General features: G+C 34.1%; 1 protein-coding gene across 1 annotated transcript in view; it reads right to left on the bottom strand.

Moving 5' to 3' along the window:
- Window positions 1-24,834, bottom strand: part of LOC113494973 (sex peptide receptor) — a 48,544-nt gene extending 23,710 nt beyond the window's left edge. The window contains exon 1 of the mRNA XM_026873525.1: window positions 24,675-24,834. The gene's annotated coding sequence lies outside the window, so the exon portion shown is untranslated. The remainder of the gene's footprint in view (window positions 1-24,674) is intronic.
- Window positions 24,835-26,622: the final 1,788 nt, after the last annotated feature.

The raw sequence follows: 26,622 nt of genomic DNA, 5'->3' as shown, positions 1-26,622 counted from the left end.
ACTTTACTTTCAATTAAAAGGCATATTCAAGCACAAGGCAGAGCAAAAAATATAGAGGATGTTCTCAAAACAATATAACAATAAAAAAACCCTTTCCGTTCTAACATTGTGGTAACCCAAACGCATACATATTTAAATCTGCCAACACTGCGTTGTAAATCTATCCTTGCATATTAAACCTCCTTGATAAACATTTTAGAATTTACATGTAACACGATGTTAGCTACCCTTTATAAGTGACCGTTCGGTGCTGCATACATGGCTCCATTACTAACGGCTTTGATGGCCCCATTGTGTACGAATGTAGCGATGTACACGATACAGAGCGGATCGTTAACATGGAAATGCGAGATGGTTGAGATTACGTATTGTCTAAGTGTGATACGAGCTACGTGATTAACACAGTGTGTTATGTATGAAGAAGGTAATAAGAGATTACTGTATGATTGTGTGTTAAGTTGTTATAGTACGTTTGTACAGTACTTTGGAAGTGGTGAAGGGTGGTCGAAACCTGGTGCCGTCCAATGTATTTTGACCGTAAAAGTATGACTTAGCAGCCTAAGTTGAAATAATGACTTTTGATTTTGATTTTATAACAACCCTAGCTGACCCAGCAAACATTATTTTGCCTAATAAATTATTTCTAGTTGTAAGTATTTTTTAATGCCACATTAAAAAAAGTCGTCCAAAAAATAATATATTTTTTTTTAGTGTGAGCAACCCTTAACACCGAAGAGTGGAGGGTATGAAAAACAGATGTTACTCGATTCTAAGACCTACTGAATACGCATATAAAATTAGGTAAAAATCGGTTAAGCTGTTTCGGAGGAGTACGGTAACTAACATCGTGACACGGGAATTTTTTTGAGGCGGATTCAAAATGACTTGAGCAGTTTACTCAAACTGTATATACCTACTTATCAGGATCAGCCAAAACTAGTCAGGCGATTTTGTTAAATAAGTGTAAGAAACGTGTGAAAACGTGTGAAACGATGTGAAACGTTCATAATCATTTAAAAACTAAATGATAAAAACACACTCATAAAATGTAATGGAATCACAGTAAAATAAAATATAAATCAGGAGCCCAGACATCGTATACAGTAGGGCAAGTTTATTTTTACCTCGTAGGTGGATGTTGGCGGGATGCAAGATAAAACCAAACAAACGATAATCGGACTGACCATGACAAGGAATTTAAATTAACCATTGTGAATAATTGAATCGAAATAAAAATATTTCAACGCACCGAAAAAGGACAGATAGGCCGTAACAATTCGGGTGTGATCCTTCATTCACTGGAATAAATGCTCTATCTCGGTTGCATAGAAATCAAATTTCGTTGTTGACTGGAACACTAGTATAATGTTCTCCATATCGCTTGGACCACCGTGTATCGGAAGGTAAACGAACTATGCATACTTTATGAAACGAACTCATTTGTTTTATAGTACAAACATAAATGGCTACGTTGAAATACTTTGTAAACACTCAAAAGACCACACAGAATAGCCTAAGAATTTTAAAATAATACTATATTTCTGCTGAACGTGTGTATGTCACTTAATTCGTCCTACACGACTGGGATTCGAATGAATTTTTTGTGTGTTCCTGGAGATATATCCAAAACAGAGACGTGAAAGTAAAGTTCTAAGTACATGTCACACCTTGTTCTATCTCTCTCCACATAAACTTCCGTAATACCAGTAAACAACAATACCCTACAGCCATTAATCTGTAAGACATTATTCAAAATCCCTTAAGTTTCCTTAATCTTACCTTCGAGAAGTTTCGATACTTTAATCGGATAATTATCATTAACCTAGTTTGTAACAAACGGAACTTCTTCTTGAAATAATTATTTACTTGTAGATACAGGTAAAGGAATTGTATGAGATGTGCCATTGGCGGTATCGTTGTGGCTTGTGCAGCTCCCTCAAAACTGGTTGAGCTGTATGAGCTATTCGAAGTTTTAATGCTATTTCATAGTGCAGGCTTGCATAGACCCCTCTCTTTTTTCCAAAAGTCAGTCCAGGAAAACACTGCAGTTGTGTACTCATACTGAATGAACTGAATACTACATCGCCCTGGTTTCGACGTTTCTTCTCAGGGTAGGTAGTGAAAAAATTTCAACGAAAGTTAGCTAAAAAAAATCATTTTATTTTACAAGTGATAATATTTATCCCATTAGCAGAGGAAACAAATTAATATAATTTCTAAGTGTTTCAAAATGTTGATATACTTTCGCTCAAAGATAAAGATACACGGATTATGCCAAAGGTTCAAATCCCATCATCATCACGAATTCATGTGCGAGTTACTAAGTAATTAGCACTTGCGAAAAGGAAACGTCATGAGGAAACACTCATCTGAGAATGTTTTAAGGGTATGTAGAGCCGTAACAGAGGCATACGGGTGGTTTACCCTCTGATACCAGATTGCAAATAAGCTATACTATGAGAAGAAGATTGTCGAATGATCTCAAACCTGACTCACTTCTAGAAGGAGAGAGCAAGAGATAAATAAGGGCTACCCCCTTATTTCTGCAATCTTCCTCTTTCACTCTCTCTGGTATTAATAAAGCAATTATATAATTTAAACGATTGGTTTAATTGTTAACGAGTACTTATCTTATTAAAGTGATATTTTATAACGGACGTTAAAACATCTCCTACCATTTACATTCTATAGACGACGTCATTTGATTGGGATTATGAAAATAACGATGTTGACGGACCCACCGCATACAAGAAAATCCCCTGACACGGCCTCGGCAGAAACAAGGAACGACTTGAATAGCCGAGAAATAAGATTTTCAGGAAATATTTTCCATAAAATGTAATCAAAATTCGGACGAGACCGCCCTAAAAAATTAAAACAGAGTATTTCAATTAAATTGATCGGAAAAATCCAAGCTCTAGTTTTTTTCACGCAATTTTTGGATCGTAGGTCTTGGAGCGTAAAACCGAAATAGTTGTCGGGTGTTTTTAAATGTATATTTTTTTTAAAAATCAACTGGTACTTTGCGATTTTATCGAGCAATTTATAAAAAGCAACAATGTTCTTGAATATTTTTAGAAAATTTGTTATATTTGCGAACAATGTCTCAAAATAGAGAATTTAGAGACATTACAGACAGAGAAGATAGATTATCACTATAAATTTCATAGAGGATACATGCCCTTAAAATGGGACACTTTGGTAGCATTTTCCCTTCACTTGTAATCACTTTAGTGGTAGCTCAAGCCTTTAGAATAATTATTAAAATTGTATACCATGTCTCTATTGTCTGTATTCAAATCGGCGCGGTTTCCTTTTGAGATGAAACTTGCAGGATTAAATATTATAATATTGAGCTAAACTTAATGAGGACCTCATAGGTAGGTACTTGAGCTTCGCATTTGAACGATACGGTATTGACGAGAATTTCAACTACAGACGTAGAAATCAACCTATAAATGAAAAAAACATGTGGCTTTGCCTACCTGGATCTCTGTAATAACTGCAAAATTATCACCCTCCTGTAGCGAAGTCAGATTGAATGTACTCTATGCGAAAGTTTCATTGAAATCGATCCAAACCCTTAGAGAAGTACACGCACATCCAATATACTCACATAGGCTAGAATTTATAGACAAGTGTGTACATAATGATAAAATTATAAAGATTTAAGTCACTAAATCAATAAAAAAAAGTTCCCACCCCTGATAATTTAACAGCGACGCCCTTTGTGGTATGTTTAATCACTTAATTCCCGTACCAAAGCATATTAAACTCGCTTACAAAATAAACAAAACTTTCAATAGTTCATTAGATAAATTGCGTCACTGTTTACAATCAAACACTTGATAGTGATATAGTATTGTAGAAAAACAAGAATAACCATTAATTGTGTGACCGCGGACGAGCGATCAATCATTGTACCACAATCATTTTCACATCAATTGAGGCAAACATTATATTATGTAGTTTGTTATACACGCTGTTATTATTACACTGTAATCTTTAACTGTAATAATATGAATATTAGTTGTATTGAATAAAGCCTAATGCAACGAAAATATTTAATTCCGAAAATCGGAAAAGAAACTTATACTGGTACACACATATATATATAAAAACTTGTATAGCTATTCAATTTTGTCTTATATAGAAAACTTACTTTATTAATATTGCATTAATACCTAAAATAAAATGTTGAAAAGAGTTCGTCTCACGTCCCCGCCACGCGCCGCCGCCGTCAGCTAATGATTAAAGACTCTGGTTGGGTCCGAAACTAGTCGGGCATAAGGTATACGCGTGAACAAACCATTATTACATTAACCATTATTAATACGCTTTACGAAAGTCATCATAATAATAAAATGAAATGTCGCACAGACACTGCATCGGATTCGGCAATAATTACTATTTTAATTGCTTATCCGATGAGCTATAATTAGTTCTTTACTTTCGTCAGTGAAAGCAAATGAACGTAATTAAGGCAAAATATTTTTATTTATAGCCTCCCTTATTTTATAGCCTTTTTACGCGTGGAAAATTATGAATAGGACGTCCTAATTTTCGAGTGTCATAAAAAAGTTAATAAAATTGTTGGGAATTAATAATTGTCACTTGGGGCTTTATTAGAACCATTCACCAAAGTAATTAAGAGAATTTTGAGGTTTAAACAGGTGACCCATTTGCAAAATGTGGCTGCTTCGTAACTGTAAACAGTCATAATAAAGTTTATGTTCAAAAGATTTTATTAGTTAAGTTTTACTGAATTTATAATCTGACTCCAAAAATTATTTTGAATTTAGGAAGGGAAATAATGTGCTACGAGTAGAAATGGTCATTGCTTTACAAATTTTAAGTTGATGAAAATTACAGAATTTTGAAAAGCGAGGTTGTATTTCGATATCTTTTCAGTATCGCGTACTACACAATACTTCATCGATTTATGTGTCAGAAAAGGTCAAAATCTTAGAGTATCTTTTTAATAAAACACAAATTTTAGTTGCGTTTCATATTTCAAGTGAGTTTTTGTCTCTTCCAAAATACTGTTAACTTTTTTTAAAACCCAATCCAATGGAATAAATCTATAATAATCTATACTTCTATACTACTATATAAAGCTGAAGAGTTTGTTTGTTTGTTTGTTTGAACGCGCTAATCTCAGAAACTACTGGTCTAAATTGAAAAATTCTTTTTGTGTTGAATAGACCATTCATCGAGGAAGGCTTTAGGCTATAAACCATCACGCTGCGACTAATAGAATCGGGACCGAACAGAACAGAATCGGGTGGAATGGATAAATAATTCCAGTTATAAATTAATTCGAAAGAAAATTAATACGACTATTGTATAGGATATACCTATACAATAGTCGTCGCTAGTTCAAAATAACATTACATCATCTACACTTTAAATGATATTTGACCTAGACATTGAATTATGAGTGACCATTGTAGATACACAGGCATACTATTGACCATACAAAGCGCCTTTAACTATTGCATCGCCAAGAGGAAGTGAGTTCAACAAACACTTTTGCTTCTATAGATCTATTTTAGAACATTACACGTTTTCATACACACATCTTGTTTTATAAACAAGACTAATTAACACAATTTGTGCTACGAAAAGCTATTTCCAAGAACGAAATCGTGTAACTGATGAAATAAAAAAATCTGATCCCAACTTGATGAAATTGTGTGGTGCATCTACTTCACATTAAATGATAAAAGAATCGACAAAGTCGGTTCATCTAGTCCGAAATTCTGAGTAACCGAATTGAGAACCTAACCTTTTTGAAAAGGTTAATTACTTGCAAAGTGCAAAAACTAAATTACTATTGAAGGGATATTTCGTATTAACTATTTTATTGCGGTCTGTCTCATTATAACTACAGCGAACAAGTTTAAAATAAAGCTATCCTTTAATAAAGGTATTTGAAAAATTGTAAACCTTTTTATTCCTTCCTCAATTAATTACACATTAACAAATGAACGATATTACAGTTCATTCAAACTCACCGTAACCCATGACAATGTGACATAAACCGCAAAAAAAAACAAAGCTATCGACTGAGCAACGCTAGTTCACCACTATAGATAAGGCTGTCCAGTTATTATCAATCCTTCATTACCTATTCATAAACACTTAACATGTACAAGCCATTATCATAATAAATACAACGTTACATGTAGCTACGCGTTGTGGAAATACAAAGATACGACTAGGTGTTGACAAGGAATATAGAAGTATAAGGAAGTGGACGTGTCAATGTTAGATAAGGAAACAATAAAAATAATTAGTAAAGTTTTTTGAAACATGACAAAAGAGCTGTTATAAATTTGTCTGTCTGTGGCATTATTCTGGGGTTCAGGTTCTGTATTCTTTTTCGAAATTTGAAATTGGATCGACACTTATGGTCGGGGGTTGTTAAAAAATAATTTTATCCACACAGTAAAGAGAATCAGAAAGCGAATAAAACCCACACTGGTTTCAGTACTAAGGTAGCCTCGAGGCACTTCCTCCTACTCTCTACTTTTCTTTGTTTTTGTTTGTTTCTTTGTCAAACAAACTTGGAAGCCGAGTGGAATACATTTGAGGTGTAAGTTAGGTGACTGCGACAATGAATACTTTATATCCCTGCACTACTATCTTTTACTACTGTTTGTTTTAGTACTTTCACGACTGGGTTTATTGAATTGCAGTATTCATAGTGTACATTTTTAATGACGATTGCCCTAAATTCATTTCGTTTTGATATTTCTTCTCATAGAGTTTTTTTCTTAAATATTTTCTACAATGGCATCTTCTTATGCTTTTCGTAAGATTTCAACCCGATCTCTTGTAAAATAGTGTAGTGAAATTCCAACCTGCTCTCCTTTCCTGTTCTTCCTGTTCCAACAAAATTCAATCACTGCTTTCAAGTCATTAATAAGTTAAAATAGCATGTGTGTGTAACAGGTAGTAGTGAAGAGCCTACAACGAATTAGAACGAAAAAGATTCATTATATTTTTCTTCACCAAATCATAATAATGGTTTGAGGAGAACCCTCAACATATTATCAACTCTCACTACTTTTCATTTCATCACGGAAGTCCAATCACTGCTAAAACATAAGATCGATATTGCTGTGTGATTATAGTTCATCCAAGGAAAAATTTCACAAAGAGATTTGTTAGAGCCAATATTTCGCACTTTTCAAGAACAGCTTTCTAAGATTCCACAAATACATCACAGTTTGTTATGATTGGTGTGGCATGTATCCGGTACTAATTCGCTCTCGGTGAACGATTTCACAACACCATCCAAATCGTACAGATTTGGATGGTGTTGTTTATTAGTTAGTTTGTTTATTGTTTATTAGTTAGAGGTGTATTACAGAGTGCCTGTGTGTTACCCAAGTGACCATTATCATAAGACTCTTTTAATGGGACATACGAAGCAAAGGAATGGGATAAATGTCAATAACGAACATCGAATGCTTATCTTTAAAAAATAACTCGATATAATGTTTCAAACATACTTTTACAAAAGTGAATTTAATTAGGATAAGAATTTTACGTCATTCAGCCAAAATCCAAATGTAAGTATCACACCTGGTCATATGAATTTTTGAAAACTTTGTCCGGCTTGTGATCAAGCGGTTAGTACCCTTGACTACTAAACCGGGGGTCGTGGGTTCGATTCTACAAATATATTATCATACAAATGTTTTATCGACAAGCATGATCATTTGTTCTAAGCCTGTGTGTAATTATCTAAAGTATATATGCATTTATAATATAAGTACGTTTATCAGCTGTCTAGCACTCACACACAATACAAACTTTTCCTTAGTTTGAGACTAGATGGCGTTGTGAAAGTTGTGAAACAAACGAACATCCAAGGAAGTCGCTTAGTACAATATAATTTGTAAAATAAATACGCTTGTAACAACACCATTTGTAAACTTAATCCTTTACTCAGTTATATTACTAGTTAGCCGACTAATATTCCAACCAACACAAGTATAAGTTTTCAAATCATAACTCCAACATCATAAAGTAGAGCACGCTCGTATTTTGTATGTAGTACATGTACGAGGTAAAGATCTCTAGCGTAAAACAAGGGAGCTAAGTGAACAGTGAATTTAAACAGTTGCCCGTTCGTCGCTAATTAGAGAACAAGACGCGACTAGTATTCGAAATGAGTTCCATTTTGAATAAAGGGTTCGTTGGTCTATGCGTTTTATGTTTGAATTCAGAAGATGTAGAAACAACTTTTTTATCTTTGATAGTAATTGGTACCAAACTAGGTGCTTCAATGTGACTCTTACTAATTTCAAGGATTGTTCGAGTTATTTCACAGACAAGCAAAGCACCCCATTTTTACGCTTGTGGTTATAAACTGTAAGTTGTAGGAGACTGCACGGCTTCGATCCCCGCGGAAGACAGGCATTTGTGTGATCCATGAATCCATGTTTTTGAAGTCCCCGCGACAGAAGAATTAACGATCATTAATGAGAGACGGGAGTAGTTTTTTTTTTGAATATGCGAATTTGCAATTTGTCATAGATTAATAATACTTATCGTATCATAAGATATACTAGGTAAAGTAATTTACAGAAAATAAAGATGGCACTTTTGCCAGCATCATAAAATAGATTGTTCCAAAGTTTCCTTCACACCTGATCTTTCATCTGTAGCAACTATTTATTTTTAAACTTTGTATATTTTTGTTTCGTTAACTGGTTCTGTTTATGAAATTATGATTGATGGATAGTTAATTATACGCAGATGTCCATCAAAATAGAAATAGGTTTACTCTACTGTGAGTAAAAAATCTACTAATAAGATTTAACCACCATTTTTTTTATCTTATTTTAATGTTTTGCTAATAGTCATGATTAAGGCTTCTACCTTAATCATGACTAGGGTTGAAACAGGTTTATCAAAATCACTACAAATTGATGACACATTTTTGGAAATATAGGCAACGAGATGACATTCTAATCAGCAATATTTATTTACGATACAATGAAAATGACATTTCTCAGACGGAACAAAAACCTGCGACCCCTGATTATACGCGCCAGTCGCATTACCAACAAAGCTACTTTAAAGTCCAGTTAAAAAACTAACATTAAAATTGCTCAACCACATCATTCACAAACCACCAACATCCCCACAGTTCAATGATTAACACAACAAACCTCATACATACACACAAATGGGAAGGAAATCAACGAACGAAAATTACGCAGTTTGAACGAACTACAGTTCAAATCGTGACTCGGAAAAGTCAGGCATTCACGACTCAGGCGAACGTCGAGTAAACCGTGTGCCGTTGTGAATAATTCATCAGATGCAGTATCACTTGACAATAATCACTATTTTATTCAATTAACTTTATTTTTATTTGAACACGTGAGCTAAAATATTAGCTTAGTATCATTCCTTATGATATTTGCATAAGGTGACCGTCTACTGGACTTTAATACTAGCTGATGTCCAGAGGCTACACGCTACAATATAAAAAAGTCCCACGGAAACATACAACCAGGATTAAAACGATGTATTAGTCCTGGTAATAAGCTATCTGTACATCAAGTTTCGTCTAAATCCGTTCAGTGGTTTTTGCGTGAAAAATGAAAAATCTTCGCGTTAATAATATAAGTATGACAGTAAGATTTTATGATAAGGATTGTATAATAACGATATGCATATTTTTGGAAATTACTATTTTAAAAACTGAGTATACATACACATATATAAAGGGGATTGGATCCTAAATCGATATGGAAAACTATGTAGAATCGGTCTACAAGAAATAGTCTTGATCTTTTTCCGACTCAGAAATCCTTTTAGGGTTACTATGCCCTTGGGCAAACAAAGGGTATGGTTTCTTGCTGACTAAAATCTCCTAGGTCTTCAACCTTGAAGATTCATTCTTAATATTTGAACCCGGGTAAAGGTTTCCATTTACAATTCACGAACTGAATTGTTAATAAATGTGTGTTACTTTCTTAGCTATCTTAGAACTGATGTACATTCACTAGAAGACTATTACATGGTTTGATCTAATCGCTATTAGCGTGATAATAATCGACGGAATGTCCCTAGGCGATGTGGTAATCTTCGCTGGCTTAAACGCGAAAAACATTGTTAAAATGTCCATTAATATATTTTGACTTCGCTGAAGGTCTCAAGTCTGCTGCGTAAATACAATATTACATTTATTTGTAAACTTTCTCAATATAAGGTTGTAATATTTCGTTATTAGGTATATAGACATATTGACGTAAATATCAAGTAACCAATAAGTAGATTCGTACATCGAATTACATCAACGACTTCAACTAAAGTTGGTAGAAATCGTGAGTCCAAGTACTCGTATATCTATTTAAAGACGTTTCTGACGTCATTACGTCCTTCACGGGAAGTGCTCAACGGGGATCGTGATAGCCGACAACTAAATGAATAGAAATGTTCCTTCCCTTTTTCTTGGAGACCGCTAACAAATTCAGACTCACGCGAACTTATGTTTCCCAAACATTTAAATTTATCGCCGCTTCCATCGGCGAGGAAATCCGCACGCTTCTTATTGAAATTCCATACGTATGCCTTTAATGCAGTGTTATCTAGGACCCTACCAGTACTTCTTTAAGTAAGACTGTTGCCGTTGAGCAAAAGAGACGAAGCATTACGACTTATATAGTAGCATCTCTCTCCCTCACCCTATAACAGTATGATATTCAAAGGAGAGTCCCCGTGTCAAGCCTTGTAGACGTCATGCGTATATTAATACTGTTTCATATTTATTGCCAGATGTATTTGACATGGAACGCAGGAAAAAGTTTAACTATTTAATCTGCATACAAATTGTAGCAATAGACAGAAAATATATTCGAAGTCTATGTGGTGATAATGCATTCCGGAGATTTTTTCCAACATTTTATGTCGTTTAATGTGTCTCTGGACTTTTGTAGATCATGCTTTCAGTAATTTTGAAGTCTAATTTGTGTGTGTAAACATATTCATACGTGTGCAAACACAACCCCACTCACTGAACATTAACGTAATGAAGTTTCGAAAACTTCTTCATTGAAACGTTCACAGCTAGTCATTAAACTAAGATTACGTGTGTATTACCTGAACTGTTATTTCTAAAACTTTTCCTGTTCAAATTCGAGTACTTTGCCAGCTCTCGGAGCGGCTTTAAATCAAAGTGCAGCAATGCGAAACCCCTTGAGTTATCGATCGCCAATCGTTCGCCATTACTGAACTGCCCATAGCCAAGTCAATTAGTAGTCCTGGTATAACATTGCATGGAGTTGATAAGTAAGAATTCCTGGAAGACATGTGTTTCCCAACCAAACATTACACATAGCAGGGAGCGAGTTTAATGGTATTTACTTAAAGCTATCGAGCCTTTAGATACTGAGGGCCTACCGCTGAAAGTAATGTTATTGTGTGGAAGAGGGAAGCCGCTCTACAAAGTATAGTACGCTGTCCCGCTCCCACAACTATAATAATGTATATACTTATAAGACGAAGCGGTAGTGCCCCTGAAAATTTCCGAATGGAAAATTAAAGCAATGAGACACACACAGTTAAAACGAGCACAACATCAGTAGACGAGACTTTATAACGTTAAAATGCTAATATCATTAGTTATGGCGTCTATTTGATAGCGCTAATGGACATATAATTTACATATATTCTTCAATATTGGCCCACGTAATCGGTAACGGCTGACGTTGACAGGACAATAAATAGTTTGAAGCTACTGAGGTCACAATTATGTTGGCGAAAAAATCGACGCTTATTTACAACAATAGTGTGGTATGGAAAAGGCTTACAGCGCGGATGTAAGTGGAAAAACGGGTTGAAAAGGGGATTAAAGAGCCACAATACCCATTGATGTCGGCCTCGAAAAGGTTGTGTGTTGTAGTTAGTAGTACATTGCTCGCGTGTAGGGATTTTATGGGTGCAGCGGAAAAATACCTTATTTAAAAGGTTTTTGTATTTCATTTCTCTCGTGTTGTCACTGAATCTGTAAATTGCTTAATTGTGTATATCCAAAGGTGTGAAGCTACATAATCATGCTTCGAAATTCGAGTGAAATAGGTGCCCAAGTAGATCAAGCAGTTGTGTGATCCGTAAAGGCTTGTTCTGAGACTCGGTGTCTTGTGCATGTCACTTGAATGTTTGTGGAGACCCCCGCAACTAGGATTAAATTCCTTAGTGCGGGAGATTTTAATTAAAAGAAAAAGTAATGTGATCAGTTCCATCAAGGTGAATCGAATTTCAAGATTGATACCTACTTGACCACCTTTTTTGCAATAAATTCTTAACATCATTCACCAATGTCTTTCTAGTATCTTCATCAACTGATGTTTTTTTTTTTCTCAATGAAATGAAAACTAAAATATTTTCCCTCGCAAGTTGATATAAAATTGAATATTTTTGTACGGTTACGGTTCGTTTTCGAGTGTTTTTTTTTTCGTATTATTGGAGGAGATAGAATTTCCTTTCCTTGTTAGCCCCTTTCTTATTGAGTTATGGTAAACCAAAGAACGTTTACGATAACTATGTATGTATTAAAAGCCGTCGCGAAACAAGGAATATATTCCATAACGCATTACTCGTTCAACAAAACAACTATACTACATAACTATTAGTCTAGAGTATATAAATTAAAATCTATAATTTCGGTATATAAAAATAACGATATCCTCTAGACATAGTGATCATAGAATTCATTCATTTCTGTCTGTATTAAATGTCACTGTTCATTTCTAATCACATTTTGCTTGACCGACGTTGGCTGTGAGGACGGGTGACACCAACTCATAAATAATGTTTCATTGGGTTGAGGTTTACTATCTATACTAATATATAAAGCTGGAGAGTTTGTTTGTTTGTTTGAACGCGCTAATCTCAGGAACCACGGGTCCAAATTGAAAAATTCTTTTTGTTGAATAGACCATTCATTAAGGAAGTCTTTAGTCTATAAACCTTAACGCTGCGACTAATAGGAGCGAAGATACAATGGAAAATGTGGAAAAAAACAGGGCAGATATAAATCATAACTTATATCTTCTACCCTCGGGGACGAAGTCGCGGGCAACAGCTAGTCTATACTAATAATATAAAGATTTGTTTGTTTGACACGAATAAGCTTCGAAACCACTGGATCGATTTGAAAAATTATTTCACTGTTGAGAAGCTACATTATCCCCGCTGAACATAGGTTATTATTTATTTTGAAAAATATAAGGGTTCCGTAAGAAAATTTCAATAATGTAAGCAAAGGTAAAATTGGAAACCTATTTCTGCGTACACTGCTAAAACTATTGACAATACCAAATACCAGGACGAAGTCTCGGGCAACTGCTAGTAACATCACTACATAGTATAAAACAAAGTCGCTTTTTCTGTCATGTGTCATGTTGTATGTCCCTATGAACGCTTAAATCTTTAAAACTACGCAACGGATTTTGATGCGGTTTTCAACAATAGATAGAGCAATTCTTGAGGAAGGTTTTAGTGTATAATAAGTTTAGGTTTTGTGTAAACTGACAATATTACAACGATATTAGTTAAACATGTCGGAAAAAATTAAGCGATTCGAGAGCTTTCCTCGAGAACGCTGCCAAAACCTTTTGAGTTACAACAAAACTATGTATGGCGGGTTTGTACCTCTTTAATAAATCTACAAAAAAGTCCGCGGTGGTATATGTCTATCTTCCAAGGATAACCCACAATAACCATTTTTATGTGTTTTCTTAATACAGTAAAATTATGGGTTATTTACGAACCTATTTTTAACAATACAGTATTAATCCTTATCCAAATAAATAAGTTAGATATATTATACATGTAATATAGAACAAAATTGCCTTTTACACTACACCAAAAAAGTGAATAGGTAATGAGTTATCGTAATATTAAAATCTCCGCGCGAGAAATTAAAAATCGATGAAACGTAGCGAAGATATCGTTGGCATCTATATACTAATATACTTATACTAATATATAAAGCTGAAGAGTTTGTTTGTTTGTTTGTTTGAACGCGCTAATCTCAGGAACTACTGGTTCAAATTGAAAAAATATTTTTGTGTTGAATAGACCATTCATCGAGAGAGGTTTTAGGCTATATATCATCACGCTGCGACCAATAGGAGCGAAGAAAAAGTCATAACTTATATCTTCTAACCACGCAGACGAAGTCGCGGGCAACAGCTAGTATACATATAATTAAGACAAAGCTGATATCACTAATAGAATAGATCGAACACGTAATACAGATTCTGCAATATCTCATGAATATTATGTACATAGTTAAGTGATATTGTATGCCAAAGCTAATACATGTCAGCTTTCGCCCGAGCAATACATAATTAAAAATATATTGACTTTAGCATGTAATTAGAAAGAAACTTTCGAGCTTGTGTAAACGAACCCTTTATATTAAAATAAACACTTAAACAAATCAAAACTCATATGAGCGAACACCTGGCGTTTTATAAATATAGAATAAACTGGATTTCATCCGCTATTATTTGAAATGAGAAGCTAATAAAAAGTTATTGCTTCATTAATGATACAATAATATTTAATGAATAAAACCAATTCATTATATTAATTATAAGTTGTTCTTTGTAAAATCTATGCAATCAGGCCGAACGCAGGCTTTGAATTTATCATAGCAATGTATTTAAACCTATTTTGTGTCATCCAATTTGATGGCTAAAGATAAACTTTTTAATATAATTGAACTCTTTCAAACTTCACTAATTTCGGATAATCACATTTTAAAAGCTAACAGGATTATATTTAAAAGGGATTATAAAGTATTTATTTTGTCCCCAAATTACAGACATTTGAATATAGATAGTTAAAAGGTTGGTCCCAATAAATTACTGGAATCCCGGCCTACTACCCTAATTAACTCAGCAATTAATATACTTCGGGAAACAAAAAGGATTTAAATTAATCATGAACCATTCAAAGACGTATTTATATCTCAGGCCTTGCGTACGGCACTATGCCACTGTTAGTCCTATTTACAATGCATACGCGACAAATTCAGTTTTGAACAACGTATGCCCATATTTGTATGCAACTCTATAAATTTGTCACGTTAACGAAAATCGTTTAGAGATGAAATAACTCGAACATTGGTTTCTATTGCCGCGTACATGAAAGCTAATTTGTGTGACCAAAGTCTACTACAATATTACACTAGCAAATATACAAACATGCATATATTATTATTGCAGATGAGGGAACGTGACAGCGATATTCACGTAATATAGCTGTGTCTCCCTTCCACGTTTACAACAATACTTTGAAAGGTGATTGAAGGATCTCGCTGAACACACTGTATTTCAACCATCGATGCTGTTTCAGACTAGATAATTTTGTCGGTATAATCTGTTGCCCCACGTTATATATAGTAATTTACTTAAAGCATTGATACGTATTAGTAATATGTATGTTTCTACGTGTGATGCAACCAAATAGACTGACTGAGGTTTAGATACACGTGTGCCGTTATATTTCAGGTGGAAATTGTGCTGGAGACATATGTACTTATAAAGGAATATACATAGGAATGTATAGTTATACATTCCTTTACTTATATTATTGTTGTTTGTTCGTATTATATCGTTGTTTTGCCATACAAATTAGATTTTGAAAAAAGGGTAATTATAAAAAAATAGATTTTAAAATTCAAAAACCCACGATTTTTAATTTTATTGTCAAAATTGGTTCAGCCCTTTTTATAGTTGTAAATTGCATTGTCATCGGGTTTGAAGCTACCCTGTCAATTTCAGCCTGCTAACTTAGCAGGAAGCGCCTCAAAATTGAGTTCCAAAGATCCAACCGGAACTACAAACAAACAAACAAGAATGTGAGTTTATAAAAACGTGGGAAAAAAAGATGTTGTCCCATTCTGTCTTACCCATTACTAAATATTTTTTATATAGAATATAGAAGAAAGGTTAGTGTGGAAATATGAACATAGTTTTGAAACGCTCTAGAAAGTGAAAGAAATCCTAATAATATTTACTTGTTGCTGGTTTCCTTATCCGCGTGCCTACTGTAATTGGCCCAATATGCGTTGTTGGAGAAACCCTATATTATTTGGGAATTCTAAAAATATCCCGTGGCTACACACAAGAAATCTTAATTCCTGAAAACATGCTCATTTTTTCGACGATGCGACATCTGGTAATTACCTAAAGAACTACAAATACATCAGCTTATTAATTAAAGAACTGAAATATTCTCGTAAAAACTTCAACGGAATCTATCTCGCCTGAGTTCCGCAAATACGAAGGGAATAGGGATGTTACATCAACGTCTTGCTTAGCGATCGCAGATGGCACATGTTATTCAAACAACATTGTTATTACGATTGTGTAAGTGTGTGTACCATAAGTACCATCACACTGGTACGTACAGTACCATGTATCTTTTGACACTGATATTCAGTAACGATTTGTGTTTCGTGCGGTTAATATTTAACGTACGACGTGTATGCCACGTATACTGAAACACAAATTAAGTTTGAGACGTTCAGAAATGTGTTTTATTGCTCTCTACGTCAAGAAATAACTTGACGTTGAATAGAAAATTGCTCTTATAAATCAACTTATTATTTCTTGGATATTTTTTATTAGGCACTAGCTGTTGCCAGCGGCTCTACTCGCTACGAATCGAATATGATCCGGGATGCAGGAACGGAACTGGAACATGAATTGATATAAAAATATCTCGGTCACAGGACGAGTCTATGTGTTAATTCAGGTTTTAGTTAGATATCAGTTATTGCACGAAAAAGTAACAAACATCCATCCGTATTCGTATCCGTAATTTATCGTATTGATAATATTAGAAGCATGTTAAATTTCTTCGCTTAATTTTGAAAAGTATTCGAAATATTTAACCATGATTTGACAAATCCAGAAGCAAGCAAAACCTTTATCTTCTTAAAACAGTTTTCTTAAAAGCTTACTTCGATAACAAAGTGTGATTCAAACTTACAGAACTGTTTAAATAGCCCCAAGTATTTGTCATTGAAATTCGAGTTTTCTTTCAGCACTGATCATCTGACAGGAATCAATCATCGAGGGCAGTAGTCCATCTTCTTTCGCAAACAGTTGAAATAAATTGTTGATAGATTGAAATATTGTGAACTGAAACTATCAAGAAGTTCGGTTTGACTGACATCCGGATAGACCGAATAGGTTCAATACTATTGATATGTCGAAACCGGAGCAAGGAGGTTGTGATACAAGAGTATTGATGATGACGCTGTTTATCGACTTCTTCAGCTGATATCGTGGAAACCTTGTGGTTCTGAATACGGACTTATATACATGAAGGAGCATTTTCGATGCCCAATGCAAGTACCATATACCTTTCTTAATCTCTGGCAAAAGGTTAAGGAAAAAATCGTTAGGAAACCAAGATTCCAAATATTGGAATATGAAACTGCCAAACCGCATTGAACTAACGTGGAAATCAAATGTTTAAACCTTCCCTATATGGGAACCTCCCCGATATGGGTCGCCTGTGCCCGACAGTAGGACATTTATAGGTTAATATTAGCATATTTTATTAAACTATGCGCGAACCACCACCTCTTATATTTGCATGGAAAGATGCCGCGCAACCCTGCGCAAGATACTACGCCGTCTCCTTTCCACAATCATAACAATCTTACTATGAGAGCATTTTCTTATAATGTGTCTTGTTCTTTTCTACTTTTCAAATAGTTAATTAACACCCAGGTATCAGAGTATAGCTCGTAGAACTCTGACGTCTATTAAAAATTGTCAGGTGTGTTGCTTTCCCTGTCAGCTCTTAGTATGCAAAATATCACAAAACAACACAACCCACTGAGTTACGATCTCGCCCTAGTTTATACATTCAGAGATACAATAGCAAACAAAGATACGTACGGAAGAAAAGACAATGCTGCGCAAGCTCTATAATAAACTTAAACAAGCCGACGGATTCATTTGAACCTGTAAAAGTTTGGTTTTACAATAAGTAAAGTGAATTTTCATAGTAACTATTCTGTAAGTATCTCTGATATACTCACGCAGCTCTGATTAGGCTGTATGTAGGCCTCTCTCAAGTTTTGTTATTTGATAAAGGATTACTCACGCATATTAATCGGGATCGCCCGACTAGTTTCGGACCCAATCTTATGGCAATCCCGATACAAAGGTTATTAAACAATTTTAAATCCATCTCACGAAAGTTACTGCTCATTACCTTAACTCAAAAGAGAGTCCGTAAAGCAATCCGTGTTTTAAGTGCGTATTTACGTGAATCTTTCACTCGAACGCAAAATTACACCTCCTTTCGTTTCTTTAATAAAATTACAAGCCGCCTTGGCCTTGCCTCCTCGCTAGACGGCATAGATCAATCATTGTGTACACCATTAACAACAGTCAGCAAGCCGGTCTCTACGTAATCGGAAAATGTTTGTAAATACCAAACAGACGGCGTCAGTAGTAATCCAATAATAGCAATAAAAATGTTTGCAGAAAAATCAGTAGTGAGGGTTCCGTAACAAATGCCGTAAAGACGTAACAATATTAGTAAGGCTGCACTGTCTATTCGTCGTCTGTTAACAGTCTATATCACATGAATCTTGACATCCAGAGAGCACAAAAATATTTATCTGCTGTAACAACAAACAATAAAAATCGAAAAAAGTGTTGCTACACTTCTCACACACACTCCTCTCTGTTGGACACAGTTACTCGAAAATATTTTGTGAGTAACCTATAGTTGTTTTTTTTTGGTTTTAGGTACAGAACCCTAAGTGTAGCAAGTTACTAAACCGTTTTTATTTTTTGTTTTTCTTACATGAAAGCACTCAACACGCTTAAGACGGTTAATCCGGGAATACGCGATTGGTACACATAACGTTCAAATACAACTTCAATTTCATAACACCAACATTTTCACCATTATTTTTTGTGAAGTGAAATTAATTAATTCACGCAATAACGAAAACATCACATGATGAGTTTACTACTAGGGTGCTGTTTTTATTTATTTAAAGGTTTTACCTAAACCAGCGTTAAGTGTTGTCATCAATTTTCACTGTTTTGTTTGACAAAATTGTACGGACTATCTAAGAAATAAACACAAGATAAATAATTACGAATAATACAAAGTCCTGTCATTGAATATGGGCTACTAAGCTACTACCACTACTTTGAAGGAATAACTAGAAACCACCATATCGACCACCATTCACCTCCTTCCTAAGTGCTTTAATATAAACGTATTAATATTACATACAAGTTTGTAATGCTGCGTCGCCTACTTTTGGGTATATTTTACGTACTTATAGTAGACTGCACGGATAGCCGAGTGGTTGAGATCATAAACTCATACCAGCTGTGCGTGACGTGTCGCGAGTTCGATACCCGCGTAGGTAAAGCGTCTATGTGATCAACAAAGCTTATCTGGTATCTTTGTGTATCTGAGTTAAAATAGAATTAAAACCCTAGGAATGTTGACGATTCTTTAAGTATTTCAGAACACGACAGCCAAATAACGTTAATGAACTGAAAAACTTCGAAAGTATCCTACGAGGCGTATAATGTAGGTACTATAGTGATTTATTGACTGGAAGTACTATGTTTACAACTTATACTGTCTGATGTATTTGTGTTAGGGTGCGATGTATTAAACAGGCTCCTCTGAAAAACTTACTGCAGTTGAGGAAACGAGATGCCGATATTTCTTGTAGAGCACTGTCCCGCTCCCATAACTGCAACTGATTTCTCAAAGTCAAAGTATTTAGATTGTGCTTTTTGGTGATACGACAGGTCGTATGGCAAATTAATAGCTACAAATAGCTGAACAATGGGAATATGTACATGCTCATTATGCATATTTCATAGCAAAGAGGTCCTTGATTTAGTGAAAATTATGAGTTACGACCTCACAGGACCACCCAAGGCCCACCTGAATCCAGATCAACTGTAAGACTATGCCTGTTTAATATGGTTACATGCAACGAGATTTTATTTAAGAAATATTTCCATAGGTGTATTAGGTGTCTAAAACAAACTCTCCTAGCCGAAAAATAATCTAAAAGCATTTTACGGAGTTCAATGTTGCCCTGTCAAAAAAACTCGGCCTAGCGAAATATGAGGCCTTATTTTTAGGACTCATATTTCGTTAGGAAGATTTTTAGGCACAAAATTTATCTGTCAGTGATATGATGGCTTGACAGCTTTTGAGCATAAATATCAAAGGCTTTATTCCTGCGATTAACAATCAGTCTTAATAAAAATAAAGTGCCTTAAAACAAGAAACTTTTTATGGATATTGTTATGATCTCGGTGAAATATTGCTTTATATTTTTCAATTAATACAAAAAAAAACATTAATTTATAAACAAATTTCTTTTACGTCTGTATATTATGGAGGTAGGTGTATTTGTAATACGTATTACAACACTATTTCAAGAAAATTCTTTCGCCCGCATACTATTCAAATTCAAAGGGATATTGGCTAGCTGTCGACGCTGTTTACATATTCAAAATAATAAAGTATTTAAAATAACAGCTATGTAGGTGATACACTTGGAAAACACACCAAAATATATGATAGCAGATCGTAATTATATCCGCGGTTTTGGCTTGTGGATGCCGTGGTAAAAGTAGCCTTTGTCCTCTTTTGAGGTTTAAGCTGTTACCATACCAGCATCTAAATCAATTAAGAAGGTTGACCGTGAATCCCTAACAAACAAACTTATGTACATCTGCATTTACAATATTAGTTGAATACCTTTTATTTGCACACACATCTATCACGTTTCTACTTAAGAGTTTTTATGTCATACCACTTACCTTACGCGTCTAACTCTCTTAGGGAAGGAATAACAAAAAACATCAAAGAGGAATCTTGTTACAAGTGCATACTTACATAGTAATATCAGATAGTGTTTGCCAAAGGTTCTTCTACAGCGTATTGAAGTAATATTATAACAGTTGTGAAAGAGAGACGAGATGTCTGCGCCTTATAAACCAGCATCTCTCTTACAATAATCCATACTTTATTAATATATAAAGCTGAAGAGTTTGTTTGTTTGATTGTTTGTTTGAACGCGCGAATCTCAGGAACTACTGGTTCAAATTGAAAAAAAATATTTTAAAAAATAAAAAATATTTTTGTGTTCAATAGATCATTCATCGAGGAAGGTTTTAGGCTATAAACCATCACACTGCGACTAATAAGAGCGAAGATACAATGGAAAATGTGGAAAAAAACAGGGCAGATATAAATCATAACTTATATCTTCTAACCAAGCGGACGAAGTCGCGGGCAACAGCTAATATTCTAATATTACCTTACATTAATGTTGCTCCGAGACTATGCAACCTTGCCTCACCTACTCTACTAGCTTTCTCCCAACGGGATTTTAGGAGAAGGTTTATCATGCTACGACTAGGCAAGGATATTTTTGACTTCATTTATTTTTCTTTCCTGATTTATTCGTCTTTGTCTAATCCTTATCCTATCATTTGCGGTCGGGTCTCATGACTTTTTGGCATCAGGTTTATCTGTCCTGGGTTGTCATTCCAGACAAATGAACTTTCAAGAGATCTCTCTGTATTTTTGACCACCAGGTTAGGTGGCAGTCAGACCCTTTTTGTCTTCCGGCAGGTCTAGAGCAAGCTGTACCACATGGACCTCATTTGATCTTTTACCAAGTATAATCATGAACGGTCTGAGAGTAAGGTTGGTTTGTCCAGCACTCCTCTTCTTAAATCTTAAATTTTATATCACGGTGTTCGACACTGTTTAGCCTGTATTTTTTTGACATTTCAGTTTTGGTAGTATAGAATTTTAAAGGGTAGTTGGGTTTATTTTTTTTATGTTGAACTTATTGAAGCGCATTGATTAAAAAAAGAATTGTATTTCAAACGAATGAAAAGAATATGGTGAGTTCGATTTTTGCTTTTCAATGGAACTAGTGCAATGACCACAATGGCAATAGGACTAATCCCCTGAGGCCGCAGTTGTGAAACCAGTATAGTTCTATTTAAAAAGCAAGCTGTTTTATTTCTACACGTATTTCACCGGAAAGTTATGAAGCCTGGAGCGATTTTTTATTCCTAAATTCAATTCATATAGATTGTTATTTATTTCTAAGTATCAGCAATAATTGAGGGTTCCGTACAACTAAACTAATTGGTCGTTTCGATTATACTGATTTTTTATGTGTTTTACTTGCTGTTATAGCAACAGCACAAAATCTCTGGAAATTTCAACTTTCAAGCTATCACGAGATCTATCAGGCTTCATGAGATACAGCCTGATGACTAAAAGACGAGCAGACAGCGAAGTCATAGTGATATGGTTCCGCTTTTACCCTTTAGGAACGGAACCCTTAACTAAAACACTTTAGACGTTTGGTTAAAACACAGATCAATCTCATGTTATCAAGAAATCTCATATACAAAACTTATTCAATAAACTTAGGATACACGTGCCGCAAGTCCTGTAGACATCTCATACGAAGGTAGTTTGTAATCCGATATATACCATTCTTTAAAGAACTGTGTGGGATCAAATAGGTCCCAAAAATAATCTTTGCCTTTGAAAACCCTACGCAAAACCTGTGCTGAATAAATTTTATGCAAATGTCCGCTTGTGTGTTTCCTTGCGGTGGTTCTTAGACAGATTCCAAAATAAACATTGTAGAAGAAGCTGTTTCTAAACATTAACGACTGAAAAATGATTTTTCAAATATAAGGAAAGTTTTAGAAATTTCGATTCTTATATTTGTACCTCCTACATGGGAATAGGATTAATAGGACTACATTATTTAACCGCAATGGAACATACCTAATCCTGTGTTTCGCAAATACGTACATTTCGATGTGACGTGTAATCATTTAAATTTCAACAAACGAATTAAATGGATTAAATTTCCATTCAAGTACTTCCTAGATACCTATAATTAACAGTTTTCAATCAAGTCTGAAAGGAAAATCAGTTACTTTTGATGACGATAAATCATTTACCGTCATCAAAATGATTACTGTTCAATATAGAAGTTGAAACTTGAATTTGTTTTCATACTTGTGATTTCCCTGAAGTTTCAATAAAATTCATAAGGATTGTCGTCATTTTACAACAGTACCTAAATTACTACAACTGAAGTATTGTATTGTTTTGTTCGCAATTATTCATAGAGTATTTATAAATACAAATAGCAAATAAAAATGTAAATATAATATGCTTAATCGAAGCAAACAAAGGAATTCTGAGAAGCAATTATTTTATGGAAAAGATTCTTAGTTCTTTCTATTTTATTCTGCATTACCGATGCAATGATAACTGGAAAAAATTTGTACGATATTGCAATTTGTAGATATTTGCATTTTCTTATTATTCGTTATATCGGTTAATTTTATTCTGTGTGCCTTGCATGTTAGATAAAATAAATTTTTGACTCATTTTAATTTTCTGACTGATTTTAATTTTCAAAATTTTCAAATAGTTAGCGGTAACACGACGCTGAATTGACATTAGCAAAGTGGCAGAGCTTTCATAGTTATTATTTAAATCGATACTAAAATTAACTATTTCATTAATTTGTTTTTTGTAGGTAATACATTCAAGAAGCCGAAGAAAGATGGTTCTTTTCCTGCCGTACGACAAAATATTTTTAATTATAAATTAACTGGCCTAATGATCAAAAGTTTTTCATCCTGCAACTGGTTTCTAATAGAATGTATCTTGACTAACGAGCGCTTGTACAGCCACACGGTTAAACAATCCCCTAATTCTAAATTAGTTGAAGTTTTGTTTGTACTTTACATAATTTTCGAATCTGTTTTCCGAATTTAACGACTTGAAGACAGTAACATTCCAACACCATAACTCACGCACTCATAAAAAGACGTATCGCATATTTTGGGAGTTGTAAAATTTTAAATAGACCACTATGTATATTTGTTCACACATTTATTAAAATGGCTACTTCTTTTTTTCTTAACAAAACACCAAAGAGGTTTGTAATGAAAAAAAAAACAATTTCGAATAGGATTCCATTTTCCATCAAGACGTAAACCGTCAAAAGTGTACTACTTATGTGTTATTTTCAACTTCTTTTTAGTTTTCGCTGTACAGAGGGCGTTGTTTATTCTATGACGTGAATTTCAGTTTAGTTTGTTTATCTTACAAAGTGTTTATCATTACATCGGATTTTCCTAATATTCGCAAGTGGTTACGATTAGACGAATGATTTGTATAACATTTAAAACGAGTTGTATTTTTTATAACATAGTGATTGTGTGTTTATTTCGTCTATTTTTAAATTTAATTGATGTATGTAAAGCATTTGCATTGCAGATAACTAAACAATTAGCGACAACAAGTTTAATATGGAAAAAGTATCGGTTTTTAATTAAACTTCGCTCGCTAACTTTATACAAAACCGACATATTTAATAAAATTTATTAGCAGAAAACCAGATACGAAATTCTTATTTGTTAGCTTTACATCGTGTATCTAAAATTTCACTAACAAATACATTAAAGCCGGCTTCCCAAAAAATATTTGCATACGAAACAAGAACCGTAAAATCCAATGTTTACAAAACAAATAACAGATTATAAGATAAAAAAAGTACTTACAATAGTGAGGTGACTTGTTATCTATGTAAATTAAAAAAAAGAATACTGTTTGTTTTCAAATTGAGAACGCGATTTATTTCACACGGAGTGAAGGCGCGCGGTTCGCGGGTTCGCGGTCGTTCCGTGCGACGATTCAGTCCACACTGACAGTTCCACGCGGTACATTGGCACAGTGCTAACACTCCGGTAACTTGAAACTATCTTTATCGATACTTTATCATCGATAGCTTACAGATAGCTTTACAACAAGCTCTGATGAAACCTATCTATGATATCAGCCTATCAAACTGATACTCATTGATATATGACTTCTAGTTCACAATCCTGACAGGCCATTAATCTTTTTTGTATCGAATGATAGCAATATGGCCGCTATGATTAAATTATTAATTAGATTAAGTGAATATCAGATATTTAATAAATAATTGATTTATTAAAAGTTTACTGAAAGCATACGTGCGTCAATTCGAATTTATGTAGAATGAAAACGAATCGTTAATCGTCGTAAAATGTTAATGTTGCATGATTGAGTATAAATAAGAAAATATCATCCAATAGTGAAAAGCAGTTGTCTATTTTTTGTTTCTTTATTTCCTAAATTAATTATCAATCATATTAAGATATTGGAACGATTTTTCATGAAACTATATGAAATTTATATCGATTTAACAAGGATTCCGATAGCTATAAAATATAGAAGCCCTAAGAACGCAAATAATTAAAAAAAAATACAGTTTTTTCTTTACAATGCATAAATAATAATATAGTAATCTGATAATATCTGACATTAAATGAATAGACAATAGACTGAGGTCCATTTGAACAGGAGTACCATAAGTCTGAAAACTGGTGAAGATTGATTTCAGATTTTTAACCAAATTTTATTTAATGAAACTATATAGAGAATGCTTTTGAAGTCAAAATGTCCACTGACGTGATTTCAGCAAACTCTTTAATGCTATTTTGGACGCAAGCTGTTGCATGACATATTACTTGGCTTATCAGTGTATTGCAACTACCACAACATTTATCGCATCTAAATGAGCCTTTACATTTAATTGTCAAGTGATGTCGATAACGTCATTCAGTGGTACATATGTATATATTATAATACATACGATCATGAAAGTGCGTAAAAAGTGTTTATTTTTTAATGTCGCGGCTTGTTTGAGCAACGGCTGCATTTTTTTGTCTTATTTGTTTTGTAGCTCTTTATCCAAAGGTTAAAAACGGAACTCTTTCACTGAGCCTTCACTGTCTATTCGTCTGTCTGCCCGTTCATCACTATTCCTCGTGAACCGTGATAGCTAGACAGCTAAAATTTTCATAGTGTATTTTCAGGGTTCAGCAACGCTTGAAATAATTTGAAAAAATCAAGTTATCCATTGTGGTGCCCCAAAAAATTGTTTTTCATTCGTACTCGTATTATTCGTACGTATTCATACGGAACCCTTTTTCGCGAGCCCCACTCGCGCTTGACCGGTTTTTTTACATATCATTGTAGTAAAAAGGAATTTACTTGACTTGCAGTTTACTACTTAAATAATAAAATGACAGTACAATTTTTAAGCTGCATTAATGACGCCTACGCCAGGCTGTAGTTGACAATATCTCCTAATGACGATCAGGACTAAATAATGGCGATAGTGGGTACATATTATTTGCTTCAGTAAAGCTTTTTTTCCGGATTAGAAACCTTTGGAGTCGCAGACTTTTACAGATAAAAACCCTCCCTTCCATCTTTGCCTTTATGTCAAGACAAAGTACAGCAAATCTCATTTAGTCATTAATAAGAATTGTAAGAAATGTACGCCAAGGAAATGCACTGAGCATGAGCAGCTGAAATCATATTTTTTTATTCGGAAGTAGCATACACATGGAATGTATATAAAAAGTACAAAATACAGTGAACGAATACTAATAAAAACAGGTACATCCATTCAGAAAT

This window comes from Trichoplusia ni, chromosome 1, assembly GCF_003590095.1.
Source record: "Trichoplusia ni isolate ovarian cell line Hi5 chromosome 1, tn1, whole genome shotgun sequence".
In the NCBI taxonomy this organism is placed as follows: domain Eukaryota; kingdom Metazoa; phylum Arthropoda; class Insecta; order Lepidoptera; family Noctuidae; genus Trichoplusia; species Trichoplusia ni.
The sequence above is the reverse complement of the archived record's forward strand: the minus strand, read 5'-3'. Positions and strand labels throughout refer to the sequence as shown.